Source organism: Eschrichtius robustus, chromosome 12 (assembly GCF_028021215.1).
Source record: "Eschrichtius robustus isolate mEscRob2 chromosome 12, mEscRob2.pri, whole genome shotgun sequence".
Classification (NCBI taxonomy): domain Eukaryota; kingdom Metazoa; phylum Chordata; class Mammalia; order Artiodactyla; family Eschrichtiidae; genus Eschrichtius; species Eschrichtius robustus.
Window position 1 is genome coordinate 52,237,491 of NC_090835.1, and position 17,093 is coordinate 52,254,583.

The following is a 17,093-nucleotide window of genomic DNA, read 5'->3' on the forward strand; positions in this document are numbered from 1 at the left end:
TTTTATTAAAGTCTTATCCCTACAGAAGTGTAACTAAGACTTCTGGTCTTTTCCTCTGCTTCCTTGGCCCAATCTGCCTTTTTTCCTGCCTCCGTATTCAAACCAGTATTTATACATTACAAACACCAGTCTTTGGTGTATGATGTTTGGTCAAAAAAAAAAAAGTGGTATCTCAGTTCAGAAAATCCCTTACCACATCAGTGATGATTGGGGAAGATTGATGCTCGCTTTAGGTCCCCAGACCTTGGTTATTTATTTATTTATTTTTGGCTGCTTTGGGTCTTCGTTGCTGCATGCGGGGCTTTCTCTAGTTGCGGCGAGCAGGGGCTACTCTTTGTTGCGGTGAGTGGGCTTCTCATTGCGGTCACTTCTCTTGTTGCTGAGCACGGGCTCTAGGCACGTGGGCTTCAGTAGTTGTGGCATGCAGGCTCAGCAGTTGCGGCTCGTGGGCTTTAGAGCACGGGCTCAGTGGTTGTGGTGCAGGGGCTTAGTTGCTCCTCGGCATGTAGGATCTTCCCAGACCAGGGCTTGAACCCATGTCCCCTGCAATGGCAGGTGGATTCTTAACCACTGTGCCACCAGGGAAGTCCCCAGACCTTGGTTTTTAACACCTTTCCTGCAAAAGAAGAAGTATTACCTTTGAAATTTCTGATTTTAATATCATGTAAGATTTTGCTATTCCATGGACCAGCAGTATCCGCATCACTCAGAAATTCATCAGTGCGGAATCCCAGGCCTCACCTCAGAATCTGCATTTTTAACAAGCTCCCAGGTAACTCATACGTATGTTATGGTTTGTGGTTCATATGCATGCTCATGTATGAGAAGCAGTGATCTATAGGTATTTATGATAAACAGCACTAATGTAATTTATATTGCATGGTTCTTTGATTTTAGAATCCTTTTATTTTAGCAATTGTCAAGCAGTTTATGGACTCCACTTTGAATCTTTCCAGTTAGCAGCTTTTTTTTTTTTTACATTACACATTCTCATAGGAAACCTATGCACAAATTTATTAACTACAACCCTGGGAATCCTAGTACTGCATCCTATGATCACACAGCCTCTAACAATGAAATGTACGTTGTATCATGGTGAAGTATCAAGTAGGCTGATTCAAGTTACCAATCAAATTTATTGTTTGAGCAATAAATACTACAAAACATATGTAATTCCATTCCATTTTTTAAAAAGTCATTTATTCAACAAGTACTTGGGCACCTATTCAAATGTCAGGCATTATTCTAGGCATTAGGAATATCACACTGCAAAACTGGAAAAAATTTCTTCCCTCATGAAACTTACATTCTAGTTGAAAAGATAAGTAAGAAAAATAGAGCATACTTGAGATAGTGATGAAGACTAAGGAAAAAAATCAGGGAGGGGGGATGAAAAAATGTGAGGATGTGATGGAGTCTTACAAAGACTGGCAGTGAAGACCTAACAGAGCAGAATACTGAGCAAAGAGATGAAGGAAGTGAAGTATGGAAGTGTTAGTGTAAAAATCAATGAAGAGCCACTCTAAGAAGGAAGTGGAAAGTTTAATTTGAGCCAACCTGAGGATTATAACCCAGGAGACAGACTTTCAGAAAGCTCTGAGGACTGTTCCACCCACTAGAGGTCAATGCACAGTTATATAAGTTTTTGAGACAAAGGGTTGTACATCAAATAACATACTGACAGTTTACATAGTCCAACAAGACTAATAGTGGGTTATTGTTACCCTTTACAGGATTGAGAAAGGAATGTTGTCTCCTAAGAAGTTACCTTGCTGGCACCAGAAAGAAATAGCTTTTTCTTTTTTTTTTTTTTTTTTTTTTGGTGGCATTTCTGTGTTTTTTAAGGGGATCTATTTAATGTGTAATGCAGATGCACAGTGCACACTAAAGGGGAGAGGGTAGTGGCTCAAATGGGCAGAGAGGGAATTTTATGTTTAAAATTTCTTGTCCCATCTTAAAATAATTTATTTCATCAGTAGCAGAATAATGGCTCCCAAGATGTCCATATCCTAGTTCTGGGAAACTGTGAATATGTTACTTTACATGACAAAAGGGACTTTGCAGATGTGATTAATTTAAAGACCTTGAAATGGAGAGAGTATCCTGGATTATCCAGGTGGGCCCAATGTAATCATTATAAGTGAAAGAAGGAAGGAGAGTCAGAGTAAGTGAAGGAGATGTGATGGCCAGAGGTTGGAGTGATGAGGAGCCAAGGAATGCAGGCAGCCTCCAGAAGGTGCAAAAGGCAAGGCATCAGACTCTCCCCTAGAACCTCCAGAAGAAACACAGCCCTGCCAACCCCTTAACTTTAGTCCAGTGATACTGATTTCAGATTTCTGACCTCCAGAGCTGTGAGATAATAAATTTGTGTTGTTTTAACCACCCAGTAATTTGTTACATTGCAGTAGGAAACTAATACAGGGAGCTAGACCTGTGGTTGTACAGACAAGTTATCTGCTTTAGCAGACATCTCCAAAATTACAATGGCTTTATAAAACAAACATTTCTTTCACTTATGGTACCACGTACTGCACGTTGTCTAGGGGCTCTGCGGCACAGGAACATTCAGGGATCTAGCTCCTGTGGCCCAGTGAGTGCCTCCACCATCCCCTAGGCCTCACAGTCCTCTGCTGAATACTTTGAACCTGACTTGATGATACAGGAAGAAAGAGCATAGATGATCACAAAGGAGAATTTAAATGACTGAGCATGGAGGAGGCAGAAGATACCTCCACCTGTGTGCCGTTGCCTAGAACTTAGGTAATTACAAGGCCACCTCTAGCATTCCAGGAGAGACTGGGAACTGTACTTTATGTGCCTAAACAAAAGGAAATTGGTTTAGTAACATAGCCAATCTGTTACAATCCACCTTTCACATGACCAAATGTCTGTGTATACCTTTATCCTGTACGTAGAACATAGTCAACTCTTTCTGCAAGGGGTATAACCCCAAGTCCCAGTCAATACACCCCACTCAAAGTCCAGATCTCCAGTGATGTGAAATTCTTTCCATCAGGTCTGGATGTTAAAGGAAACCAGAATATGTTACCCTAAACAGGAGAATGCAAAGAATCTCATGAGAGTTTTGAAATAGCCAGGGCTGGAAGTAACTCAGGTCACTCCTGCCCATATTCCACTGGTCAGAACTCAGTCACATGACCACACAAAACTTAGGCAGTAGCTATGCTCAAGAAGAGGAGACAAGCACTCCAAGTAAGGGGATGAGTAAGAACAAAGGGTGGTTCTAGTCTTTCGTTACCTATCATTCAGGTAAAAATTCTGTTTACTTTACCAAATGAATTTATTTTACTCGCAGTTCCGTAGCCCTATTTACTTTTTCTTTTTAATTAATTAATTTATTTTTTATTTTTGGCTGCATTGGGTCTTTGTTCCTGTGCACGGGCTTTCTCTAGTTGCAGCAAGCGGTGGCTTCTCTTGTTGCAGAGCACAAGCTCTAGGCACGCGGGCTTCAGTAGTTGTGGCGTGCGGGCTTCAGTAGTTGTGGCAAGGGCCCAGCAGTTGTGGCTCACGGGCTCTAGAGCACAGGCTCAGTAGTTGTGGCGCACGGGCTCAGTTGCTCCGCAGCATGTGGGATCTTCCTGGACCAGGGCTCGAATCCGTGTCCCCTGCATTGGTAGGCGGAGTCTTAACCACTGCACCACCAGGGAAACCCCTACTTTTTCTTTTTAATTAATTAATTAATTTGGCTGCAGAGGGTCTTAGTTGCGGCACACGGGATCTTAGTTGCGGCACATGGGATCTTCGTTGCAGCGCATGGGCTCAGTAATTACAGCACGTGGGCTTAGTTGCCCCATGGCATGTGGGCTGTTAGTTCCCCGACCAGGGATTGAACCTGAGTCCCCTGCATTGGAAGGCGGATTCTTAACCACTGGACCACTAGGGAAGTCCCTGTATTTACTTTTGTGGTTAGCACTTTATGTAAGGCAACTTATTTTGAGTATTTCATTTGTCCATGCTTTTCTGGAAAGAAAGCATACAGTACATATTAAAGAAAGTATTCATAGATACAGAAAAACATATACTAGTAAAATAGAATAGTACAGTTTTTTAGCATTTAGATTCTTCTTCTCCTCTTTCTTTCCCAATATCTCTACTCCAGTTTTCATTGCAGTTTTTGTTTTAAATAGGAGAGAAGTTAGGATGAAAGAAGATGGAAGGACTTACTGTTCCAAGGCAGGGAGTGTGGTCAGCACACAGTCCCCAGCTGTCAGCCCCTTTCTGGTCAGCACATGCCTTCAGCCATGCTGAGGTCCTGTGCATCCTGCTGTAGGAACAGGGAAATGCCTGGGTTTAGTGTATGGATGGTTCATCTTAGTATGTGGTGCATATGGCACTCACTCAGGAGCGGCCTTGAAAGGTAGTAGTGAAAGGAAATCCTCCCTGTGGGGGAGAGCTTCAGACTCATCCACTTTGTGGGGAAAGAAGTGGCCTGAGATTAGAATGAATATATATATATATATATATGTATATACACACACACACACACACACACATATATATGTATATACATATATATACACATATACACATGCACATTGTGTATGTGTATATGTTATATATAATTTTATATGCACACACACACTCATGGGTAGTGGTGAATTACCTATCTCTCATCAGGGTACTAGAAGCAAAAATATTACAATATAGCTGTGTTAATAATTATTGTTAATTAGCCTTTTTCTGATATCCACATCCTATGAAATTGTAAAAAGCAAAAGCAAAAGCAAAACAAACAAAACTGACCCATCAACAATCTCAATTAATTATCCTAGCACAAAAAATCCATAAGGGTAATTTTTACGTGGCCAAGACAGCCCTATAGAGTGTTTTGGCTAAAAGGAAGAACAGAGAAGGAAAAATACCCCACATTCAAGACAGGCAGCACTACATTATTCAATATTTCTGGAAAATGGCCCTAGGTCATGATGACTCAAATTTAACTTGCCAATTTATTAAAAGGCTACAATGTGACTAAAAATAGTGCAACAGCTTGCCGTCCCTCTATAAAATTCTTCTTTATTCCAAGAGAATCCCCCTTTAAGAATGTCTGAGAAGCCAGAGTTTTTTTCTGATTCCCTTGATATCAAATGCGAGATAAGATTATGACAAGTGCTCATAATCTAACTTGTCTGAGATTTTTCTTTCATATCTGTGCCTATCAGTGCCCAGCTGCCCAGTTCTGGGACACTTAAATACTGAGATTCTGTTCTTCAATCCTTCTAACATAAAAGTATCTTTCCAAAAATACACCCCCAGTCCAAGGAGATGTATGGAAAATATCTCCACAATGTGTGACTCCTTGTGAAACCCTGAGTTGAAAATAATTCTATCTTTGCTTCAAGATCTAATTGCCCATGAGCTGAGTTCATCATGGATTACCTGAGAAGCTGCAGCTTATACACTGCTTTCCAGAGTCGCAATCTCTTGTAAATTACAAGAGTTGAGTGCTATTTAATCTAATAATACTGCACATTTAACCTGCTTTTTATGGATATTTATCAACCATGCTTTGCCAAACATTTGTCTACAAGGCACCTGCTTGCTGTTTTAACCAGGATGACTTCATCACTGTTGTAAATAAATGTAGACCTGTTGAATGATGGAGTGATCATAGTTCCTGCAAACTAAACAGGGACACTGAACCCAAGAGTTGATGTACCTCTAAGAAAAGTGGACATATACTGTTGTCCCTGCCGGAAGAAAGCAAACTGCTTCTGGTATTCTGGTGATTGGGAAACAGAAAGAGGAATTTGCAGGTTAGTAACTGCCTGTACAACTATGGTGGTATTGCTTTGCTTCAGCAAAGAGCCATCTGAAACAGTAGCTAAATTTAACCCAGGGACAATGATTTCAGACTTCTGGGCCCCAGAATTTAAGAGAATACATTTGTGTTATTTTAAGCCACCTGGTTTGTGGTAATTTGTCACAGCAGCTATGTGAATCTAATAGTAGCTATGTTGAGAGAAAAGGAATGTTGTTGTTCCTGAATATAATGAACAATTTTCCAAGGTCATCTTTCCTGCTTCAAAATGGGAGTCTTGAACTTCTTAAGAACCACTTTCATCAGCTCATCACCATAGTATCATGAGAGCCTTAAGTTTAAGGTTTTTGTAATCTGAAGCATGAATGTAAATAGATAAAGAAAGAGGATCTATACCTTCAGCTCTTACTTATTCACTCAGTGAGAACCTGGGGCTGCATCTAGTGATGCCCATGCCTGAAACATGCTACCTGTGTTTAGTGTATTACAAAGGTTGAGGCAAAGGAATACTGTTGTGACTTTATAGGTTTATGTATCCTTTTATGAGTAAGTGCTTTTCAATTCCCATTAGACTATTCACAATACTCCCAAATGAATCTTTTTTTTCACTAAAAATAAAAGAGAAGAATTTACAGATATAAAGAACACCTAAAGCCAAAAATTTAAAAACTCAGAATACAAATGGATGTAAAACAGGAAGGTATGAAAAGGGTTGACAGAACATACAAGAGAAATTTAATAAAAATTTCAAAGCAACTCAGAAAAGAAGACTAAATTAAAATTTCCAAGGAAGGAGATTTGACTGAAAAACATAATGAGAGATATTGAGGAGATAAATAAAGACAACCAAGAGAATGAACTGAAATAAGGACAGAGGTAAAAATGATCAGAGAAAAAGTCATAGTGATAGAAGATAGGCAAAGATAATCTAACATCCATACAATCGGAGCTTCTAAAAAAGAAAACAAAACAAGCAAATAGAATAAATATTTAAAACCAAAACCCAAAAATATCTTCCAGAAAGAAAAAAAGATCTGAATCAACATATTGAAAAGGCCCACCCTGTTCCTGGAAAAATTATTCTGAAATGATCAATTCTTAGACATGTCCTAGTAAAACTATTAGACTTTAAAAGTAATGGGGGAGGACTTCCCTGGTGGTGCAGTGGTTAAGAATCCACCTGCCAATGCAGGGGACATGGGTTCGATCCCTGGTCTAGGAAGATACCATATGCCGCAGAGCAACTAAGCCCGTGTGCCACAACTACCGAGCCTGTGCTCTAGAGCCCGCGTTCCACAAATACTGAAGCCTGCGTGCCCTAGAGCCTGTGCGCCACAACTACTGAAGCCCATGCGCCTAGAGCCTGTGCTCTGCAACAAGAGAAGCCACCGCAATGAGAAGCCCACGCACCATAACGAAGAGTAGCCCCCACTCGCCGCAACTAGAGAAAGCCCGTGCGCGGCAACAAAGACCCAGTACAGCCAAGTAATAATAATAAAAATAAAAATAAAAATAAAAGTAATGGGGAAAACTCCTTGGGGCCTGAAAGCAAACAGATCAATGATTTATAGATAAAAGAAAAGCAGGAGGGCATTAGTCTTCTTGAGAACAATATATAAAGCAAGACTATAGTAGAGTCATAAAGAAATCAATGAAACTGAAAACAGGAAAACAGAGAAAATTTTTAAAAATCCAAAAGTTGGCTCTTTGAAAAGGTCAAACCTCTAGCCAAGCTAACCAAGGAAAAAAAGAGAGAGAAGACAAAAACTACCAATATCAGAAATAAAAGTGGAGAAACCTGACAAACACGACCTCAGCCAAGTTATCAAGGTCGACTATCAACATTGATAAATCATGCTGATACTGTAGACCCTTCATATATGTGATGGAGTGGCACTTTACCCCTGTGGTTTTCCTCTTCAAAACCTGTAACATTAGTCCAATCATGTGGAGAAAATCAGACAAATCCAATAAAGGGGCAGTCTAAAAAATACTTGACCAGTATTCCTCAAAACTGTGAAGGTCATCAAAAACAAGGATAGTCGGAGAACCTGTCACAGCCCAGAGGAACCAAAAGAGATGTGAAAACTAAATGTAATGCAGCATCATGGATGGGATCCTGGCACAGAAAAAGACATTAGGTAAAAATTAAGGAAATCTGAGCACACTATGAACTTTAATGAAAATGATAATAGTAATAAATCAATACCGGATCATTAATTGCAAATGGAACATTACTAATAAAAAATGTTAATAAAAAGGAAATTGGGTGTAGGTTATATGAGAACTCTCTGTACTATCATCTCAATATTTCTATTAATCTAAAAAACAGTTATAAAAAATAAGTCTCTTAAAAAAAAATAGGACTTCCCTGGTGGCACAGTGGTTAAGAATCCGCCTGCCAATGCAGGGGACACGGGTTCAAGCCCTGGTCCGGGAAGATCCCACATGCTGCGGAGCAACTAAGCCCATGTACCACAACTACTGAGCCTGCGCTCTAGAACCCACGAGCCACAACTACTGAGCCCTCGTGCCACAACTACTGAAGCCCATGCACCTAGAGCCCATGCTCTGCAACAAGAGAAGCCACCACAATGAGAAGCCCATGCACTGCAACGAAGGGTAGCCCCCGCTCGCCACAACTAGAGAAAGCCTGCGCGCAGCAACAAAGACCCAACGCAGCCAAAAATAAAATAAATAAATTTATTTTTTTAAAAAAAGAAAAAACATAGAGGCATAGACGTAGAGAACAAACATACGGACACCAATGGGGGAAAGGGGGGGTGGGAGGAATTGGGAGATTGGGAATGACATATTTACACTACTATGTATAAGACAGATAACTAATGAGGACCTACTGTATAGCACAAGGAACTCTACTCATTGCTCTGTGGTGACCTAAATGGGAAGGAAATCCAAAAGGAGGGGATATATGTATATGTATAGCTGATTCACTTTGCTGTACAACAGAAACTAACACAACATTGTAAAGCAACTATACTCCAATAAAAATTTTTTAAAAAACACAGGTGGGCAGTGGGGAAAACTGCTTTGAAGGAGACTAAAGAGACTGAAAAAACAAATGTAATTGTGAGCCTTGATTGAATTCTGGATTAAAGAAAAAACTATAATAAACAATTTAGGAACAAATGGAAAGATTTGGAAATGAATGTTAATAGATATATTTAATGATATATAATAATAGAAATTAAATAACTCAATTGAAGTTTAAAATTTTTTGGATGTGATAATGATATTACAATTCTGTTGGAGAATTTCTTTGCTCTTAGAATACATTTTGAAGTATTTACATATGAAATACTGCAACTTAATTGTCATTGTCAAGAAATATGCAACTTAATTTCACATGGTTAAGCAATAATAAGTAGGTAAAGAGAGAAAAAACAAAATATTAACAAGAGTCAAATATATGACTAAAGAATATACAGGTGATCATTTTTCTGTTCTTTCAGCTTTTCTGTAAGTTTTTTAAATTTTAAAATACATAGTTGGAGAAAAAAATATGAAAGGCTTGAGTTTTTGGAGAAGCATAATATTACATTAAATTTGCCTAGGAGAGAAAAAAATTACCTGTTCTGTTCTTCTCAAGATGAAGGGCATTTGGAAGCATATGAATTACCAGTTCCACAATTCTCCAGAGTCAAACTTTTTCAGTCAGTCATAACTGAGTAAAATATTCAAGCAACTGCCAAGTGGCTGGGGTGCCTCAGTGAAACGACGATAAACTGAAGACTGTTCACATTCACATACAGTCAAATAGCATTTCATCCTTTGTTGGTTTTTATGACATAGTCAAAGACACCATGAGCGATGTCTATGCTTGAGTTGCCTGCTTATCCAGGCTATAGTAGTGAGGTCATTCTTGTTGATGGGATAGGTCCAAGACTAAAAGCTCTTCAGAGATTACTGGGAACCGGGCAGAGTTTCAAGCTCAATCAATGTATTAATTTATTTAATCCTCATAACAGCTCCATGAGGGAGATATACTATTATCTCCATCTTACAGATGAGGAAGCTGAGGTAAAGGGAGGTTATGTAACTAGCCCTAGATCACACAGTAATAATTGGCAGAGCTGGAATTCAAATCCAGAGCTAGCTATGGAGTCTAACCAGTGTCTCACATTGAAAAGAGTACCTGGCCTTTACTTGTGGTTACGTATTCCACATGATGTTCATATTCTTTGTGACATGGTCCCAGTTCTCAAAATCTGGTTGAGGGGCATTCTTCCTATGCACATACAGAACCAGGAAGGTACATTCTCATTTTAAAGGCAAAGGGACTTTGATCAAATCCCACCTAATGATAGTGTTATCCATCAACCTCAGAATGAGCATATTTGTTAACTGTTCCAGGAACAAATTTTGCTAGTTTTATATCCAGCTGACTTGCAGTATTTCAAACATTTTCCTACCTAACTGGTTGTGGCATGTTTTTTTACAAAAATGGCCACAATTTCCCAATCCCGCCCCTATTTCTCTTAACAGAGAATCTGAAAAAACATGCATTTTATTATGTTGAAGCATTTTAAGAACCAGCAGACAAAAATCATCTTTGCTCCCTGTCAGCATTTATAACCTCATAATTGTTGTGATTTTGCATCTCCTCATGTTAAGAGGCAGAGTCTGTTTCCCCATCCCTTGGGCGTGGGCTGGTCTTATGACTTGCTTTGGCCAAGAGATTTCAGCAGAAGTGACGGTGCTCCCGTTCTGGGCCGATGAAGGCCTTACACTGTCCTGTTGTCTCTTGTAACCCATTCAACCGCCATGAGCATAAGGCAGGGCTAGTCTGCAGGAGGATGGGAGGCCATACCATGCAGACAAACCCCAGATGTCGGCGAGAGCCGGCCAAGATCAGCAAGGCCATCCCACAGCTCATTGCAGCAACACGAGGAAGCCTCACTGAGCTCACAATAGCTGCCCAACTGAGCCCAGCTAAATTTCTGACCTACAGAAGCATGAGCTAAGTAAATGCTGGTTGTTTTAAGTCACTAACTTCTGAAATGGCTGGTTGCACAGCAAAACCTAACTGACACTCCAGCTCACTGGGTACTTTGCACTGGCTTTTCCAAAACCTCAGTGTGTCCCAAAGGTACACCCAGCACCCCACTGTCTTAATCTCTTCAGGCTGCTATAACAAAATACCACAGACAGGGTGGCTTATATACAACGGAATTTATTTCTCACAATTCTGGAGGCCGGAAGTCTGAGATCAGGGGGCCAGCATAGATAGGAGAGGGCTCTCTTCTGGGCTGCAGACTTCTCATTGTGTCCTCACATGGCACAAGGGGCTAGAGAACTCTGTGGAGTCTCTTTTTATGAGAGCACTTATCCCATTCACGAGGGCTCTGCCCTCATGATCTAATCACCTCCCATCACCTTGCATTTTGAGGGAACACAATAGATACTAGCACCATGAACCTCTTAACAAAGAATCTGAAAGGATGCATATTTTGAAATGGTTAAGCAAAGCCCAAGAACCCTCACACAGAAACTGTCTTTGCTAACTTGTCAGCATTTGAAAATCATGCTATTTATCACTGATTCTTCTCGAGGACTTCTTGCTGTGCAGAAGTCCAAGGAGGTAGCACTTTTTAATCTGGCGCTCAAATGTGAACATTTCGCAGACCCGATTTTCTCCATCAGGAGCTCGTCCTTCCTGTTTACCAGCTGTCTTCCTGGTCATTAGCTGTTACTGAGTACTGATTGGATGAAGCCTCTGTAAGAAGAACAGTCGTTCATTGGCTGATCTCCAGGGTCACATCTGAGAGGAAACAGTAGGTATGGGATCACTGACCATGGCAATAGCAGCTTTTCTGTTGAGAGCTGTAAGAGCTGCTCTCACAGTTTTGCAGAACAGCAAGAACACAGTGTTCTTCAGATGTGGCTAATCTTCACCATTACTGGCAACATAACATTCTAGTAGTGAGGTTTCAGGTTGTCCTGCAAGAGGTAGCCCCTCAATTTAGTTGCTCTTTTCAATGAAAGTTTCTGTGTGGGTATATCTCAAAGATGTGCTCCAATTTGTGTATTTTTTGGAGTTGAAGTGTACAAACACTGTTTTCACGGTACTTTGTTTAATCTATTTATAGGAACTTTATATATTAGGGAAATAAAACTTTGGTCCATGATCTAAGTTCTAAATAGTTTTTTTCTGTTCTCTTTTCATTTTGCTTATGGTGGTGTTTACTAGGAAGAAAAGTGCTATTTTTATGTTTTCAAATGTTATCAGCCTCTTAAGATTTCTAGATTTTGTGTCATAATTAAAAAAGCCTTTTCATCTCTGAAGGAAATTACGTTCCCCCTCTAAAATTATGTTCTCATATTTTCTTTAGTGTTTTATGATTTTGCTTCTATCCTTTCAAACCTTTTTGGAAAAACAAAAAACTTCAAGTCACTTGGAGTTTATTCTGGTATGTCTTTCAGATGGTTAATGTTGATTCCCAAATCACTTACTGAATATCCCATTTTCCTCCACGATTTGAGATGCCACTTTTTACTGCATAAATTTCCATATGCATATTGATTTTTCATTCTCTTCCCTTGCTCATCTGTCTATTCATTTACCAATGCACACTCTTTACATGTTTAGGTTTTATAATGTCCTAACATCTTTTGACTTTTTCAAATTTTTTGGACTGTTTTTGCTCATTTATTTTTCCATATTAATCTTAGAATCAGCTTGTCCAGTTAAAAAATTCTGTTACTATTTTTACTGGAATCATATTAAATTTACTGGTTAGCTTAAGGAGAACTACCATTATAAAACTGAATGTAGTATTTTTTTTTGGCTGCGTTGGGTCTTCGTTGCTGTGCGCAGGCTTTCTCTAGTTGTGGTAGTGATCAGGGGCTACTCTTCATTGTGGTGTGCAGGCTTCTCACCGCGGTGGCTTCTCTTGTTGCGGAGCACGGGCTCTAGGTGTGAGGGCTTCAGTAGCTGCGGCGTGTGGGCTCAGTAGTTGCAGCACACAGGCTCTAGGGCATGAAGGCTTCAGTAGTTGTGGCCCATGGGCTTAGCAGTCGTGGCTCGTGGGCTCTATAGCGCAGGCTCAGTAGTTGTGGCACACAGGTTTAGCTGCTCCGCGGCATGTGGGATCTTCCCGGACCAGGGATCGAACCCATGTCCCCTGCACTGGCAGGCAGATTCTTAACCACTGCACCACCAGGGAAGTCCCTGGATGTAGTATTTTTTGTTTTCAATGTACACTTGTGTTTATTTTGAGAATTAAAAAATTTTGCTCACATAGTTCTTTACACTTATTAGGTTAGTTCCTAGGTATTTTATCTTTTAAAATTACATTGTAGGGACTTCCCTGGCAGTCCAGTGGTTAAGACTCTACACTTCCAATGCAGGTGCATGGGTTCGATCCCTGGTCGGGGAACTAAGATCCCGCATGCCATGCAGCACGGCCAAAAAAAAAAAAAAAAAAGATTAAAATTATACTGTAAATTGATCCTTTCCTTCTATTATATTTTCAAACTTGTTTGTTTACATAAAGCTATTGATTTATGAATATTCATGGCATATGCCACTGTGTTATTAAATTTTTACTTGTTTCCCATGAGATTTCCACATATATGAGCATATAGTCTACAAACAGTGATAATCTTAATCTCCTTCTTTCCATTTCTATACCTCAAATTTCTTTTTCTGATCTAATTCTGCTGTTTTAGTGCCTTCAAAAACCTATTAAGTGGAAATTCCCTAGCGGTCCAGTGGGTAGGACTCCGTGCTTCCACTGCAAAGGGCACAGGTTCAATCCCTGGTTGGGGAACTAAGATCCCACAAGCCATGTGGCGCAGCCAAAAAAAAAAAAAAAAACCAACCAAAAAACCTATTAAGTGATAATGATGAATGTGGCTGTTCTGGTTAAAAATATGTTCACAAGTTCCTTGACATTCATCCCTTCAAAAGATGGACTCATCTTTTTGAATGAGGGCTGGATTGAATGACTTACTTCTATGGAACAGAAATAAAGTGAAAAGGATGGTGTGTGACTTTGGAGACCAGGTCATAAAAGGCACTGCAGCTTCCTTCCTCTCTCATGGTTTACTTACTCTGTGCCAGTGCCATGTTTTTTTTTTTATTTTATTTTTTGGCTGTGTTGGGTCTTTAGTTGCGGCGAGTGGGGGCTACTCTTCGTTGCGGTGTGCGGGCTTCTCATTGCGGTAGCTTCTCTTATTGCAGAGCACGGGCTCTAGGTGAGCAGGCTCAGTAGCTGTGGCTCGCAGGCTCTAGAGCACAGGCTCAGTAGTTGTGGCGCATAGGCTTAGTTGCTCCGTGGCATGTGGGATCTTCCTGGACCAAGGCTCAAACCCGTGTCCCCTGCATTGGCAGGCAGATTCTTAACCTCTGTGCCACCAGGGAAGTCCCCAGTGCCAAGTTCTGAGGACACTCAAGCAGGCTTGTGGTCCCAAATGTTGAGGCACTGAGGCTTCTGGCCAACAGTCATGCAAGTGAGCTTGGAAGTGGATCCTCCTGCCCCAATTAAGCCTTCACAACTGAAGCCCCAGCTGATATCATGACTGTGACTTTATGAGAAACTCTGAACCAGAACAATACAGTTAAGCTGCAACACCCCCCCCCCTTGTGTGTTGGTCAAGTTTTTGCTTATTGGACTAGATTATAAATTGATTCACATGACCCACAAAGTTTAAAATTGATTTTGTATCAGCTTGGACTGAAAGGGACAGTGACAGTACAACGTGAAGAGAGGTCTTTAGACCCCTGCACAACTATGGAGCACAACTGCTTCCTAGCAGCTGAGAAAATGATTTAACTGTAAACATGGGTACCTTTTATGGAACTGGAAGGATAACTCAGAGGGTGGAGCCAAGAGCCCAGTGGATGGAGAAAAGAGCCACTGAGTACTCTCAGGAAGTTGACAGAGTCCTAATCAAGGAACCGGCAACATTTAGATTTCAGGAATTTCTGTGGACTAGTGACTACTAGTGACTACTATGTGCCTTTCATTGCTCTCCTCTTTGAAGGGAAATGCCTATAGAGGCACAGTTTCCCATGCCTCTCTCATTGCACGTGATGTATGTGGTAGTGGTTAGTGCAGAGCTCCTGTCTTTTTAATTCACAGACCTTCATATGGAGAGGAACCACTTGAGTTACACCCAAGGAACTGCATCCAAGGGCTCATTTGCTCCAGGACCTCACAAGATTCTGGACCTTAATGCTGTATTGGAATGAGAACTTTACAGGGGTCTGGGGAGGGGATGAGTGTATGCTGCATGTAAAAAGAATGTAAAACATTTGTGGCCAGAGGGTGGATTCTGGAAGTTTTAAAACATGGGCCCCAAATTATTTAACTCTCCTCCCATCAATCTGATTCTGTGGCCGCTTGACTAATAGAATACAGTGCAGAATAAAGATTCTGTATCAGTTTCTGGTCCCAGGCCTTACGAGTTTAAAAAAAAAAAAAGATAGCTGTTAAAGATGGTAAGCAGATTTTATTCAGGACGGTGACTGGTACAGGGACGACTGCAATGGGATTTTGCAGTGGAGGAGACTGGGCTCAACCTCAAATACAGCATGGTAATTGTGAATTTAGAGCCAAGTAGCAGGGTAGGGGTTAGCGGATGGAAATTCACTAAGAGGAAACATCAAAGGTAAGGGAGTTTCTGGTTAAACCTATCTAACAGGATTCTTGTTGAAGGTAGGCCAGGGTGATCAGATATTACCTAGGTCAGCGGTCCGCAACCTGACCAGGGCCCCAGGGACCGGTTTCGTGGAAGACAATTTTTCCACAGCCCGGGGGATGGTTCAGGCAGTAATGCAAGCAATGGGGGGGAAAGTTCAGGCGGTAATGCGAGCGATGGGGAGCAGCAGATGACGCTTTGCTTGCTTGCCTGCTGCTCACCTCCTGCTGTGCGGCCTGGTTCCTAAGAGGTACCGGTCTTCGGCCCAGAGGTTGGGGACCTCTGACCTAGGTGATGATGGAGGCTAAGAAACCTAATCAGATACGGAACTAGAGGGTTCCTAGAATGACTTAGTGGCGTTCTTGCTAAACCTGAACTTTACAGATGGGACAGGAGGTCAGGAGCTTGACTAAAGTTTGGTCAAGCAAAGAAACTTTGTCCTAAAAACCCAGCAACTGCTACTTCCTGTCTTTTGGGACACTAGCTTTTGGAACCCGTATGCCACGCTGTGAGGAAATCAAGACCACACGGAAAGGCCACGTGTAGGCATTCCAGCAGGCCCAACTGGGGTCCCGGTCCACAGCCAGTATCAAGCATCAGACATGAGTATGGGAGCCCTTGATATGACTTTAGCTGCACTCATAGGAGACACCCTGGATGGGAATCCTCTAAGCCCAGTGAACCCCAGAAGCATGAACAATAACAACAGCGTAGTTGCCATCTGTTCCTGCGACCCAACCCCTCCTTTAGTTCAAGCTCGCCAAACTACTCACGGGAATTAGCAGTTGAGGGAACTTTCCGGAGCCCTACCTCGGGAGTGTTGATTGGCTTGCACTCACGTCAATCAAGACTTTCTGCCCAATGGGCCTTTCAGCCTCCAGACAGGGTGTGAGCCTATTGGCTAACACAACCGCTCTCTCCATCTGTAGTGTGGGCAAAACCCAGAAAGTACCCACAAAGACCACACAGGACCAAAACACCTCCAGAAGTGGCGTTTAGGGCGGCTTCCTCCAGTGCGGTCCAATGAACTCTTTCTTTTGGCAGCAAATTCACTCCTCGAGCCCGCCCAAAAGGAAGAAGATCTTGACTGGTTGTTTAGCACAGGGGCACAGAGACCCACGGGAGCCTCGACCAAGCACTTGCCGTTATTGTTCAGATCGCCTGTCAATCAGCAAGCCTTTCTGGATGGGCGGAAACTGGCGGCCCTTTGGCACCGCCTCTTCCCGGGCTGGTGTGTAGGGAGGCCGCCAGGCCGCAGCGGCTGGGAACCTGCCGCGTGGGCGGGGCGCGCTGCACTGCCCTACAGTTGCTTCAACGTGAAGCGTCGGGAGTGCAGCGAAGCTCGGGGCCGTGAGGGGGGGGGGCTTGGCCCGGTGCGAGCGCGGGGGCGGGGCCGCGGCCGGGGCGGGGCTGGAGGAGGCGGAAGCGGAGAGCGAGCTGGAGCCGGAGGCGTAGCGAAGCCAGCGTCCGGGCCGGCGGGACGGCGTCGGCTGGGTTGGCCGGGGCGGCGGGGCGCTAGAGCCGGGGCGGGCGGGCCGCGGGCCGGGGATCGGGTGACGGGCGGGCTGAGCTCCCGCCCCCGCGCGGTCCCGGGGAGGATGCGGCCGGGGGCCTCGGGGCGGGGCGGGCGGCGGCGGCGGCAGCG

General features: G+C 42.4%; 1 protein-coding gene across 1 annotated transcript in view; it reads left to right on the plus strand.

Annotated features, from left to right (window-relative positions):
- Positions 1–16,881: 16,881 nt before the first annotated feature.
- UBP1 (upstream binding protein 1) overlaps positions 16,882–17,093 on the plus strand; it is a 67,771-nt gene continuing 67,559 nt past the window's right edge. Inside the window, exon 1 of the mRNA XM_068558545.1 lies at positions 16,882–16,942. The gene's annotated coding sequence lies outside the window, so the exon portion shown is untranslated. The remainder of the gene's footprint in view (positions 16,943–17,093) is intronic.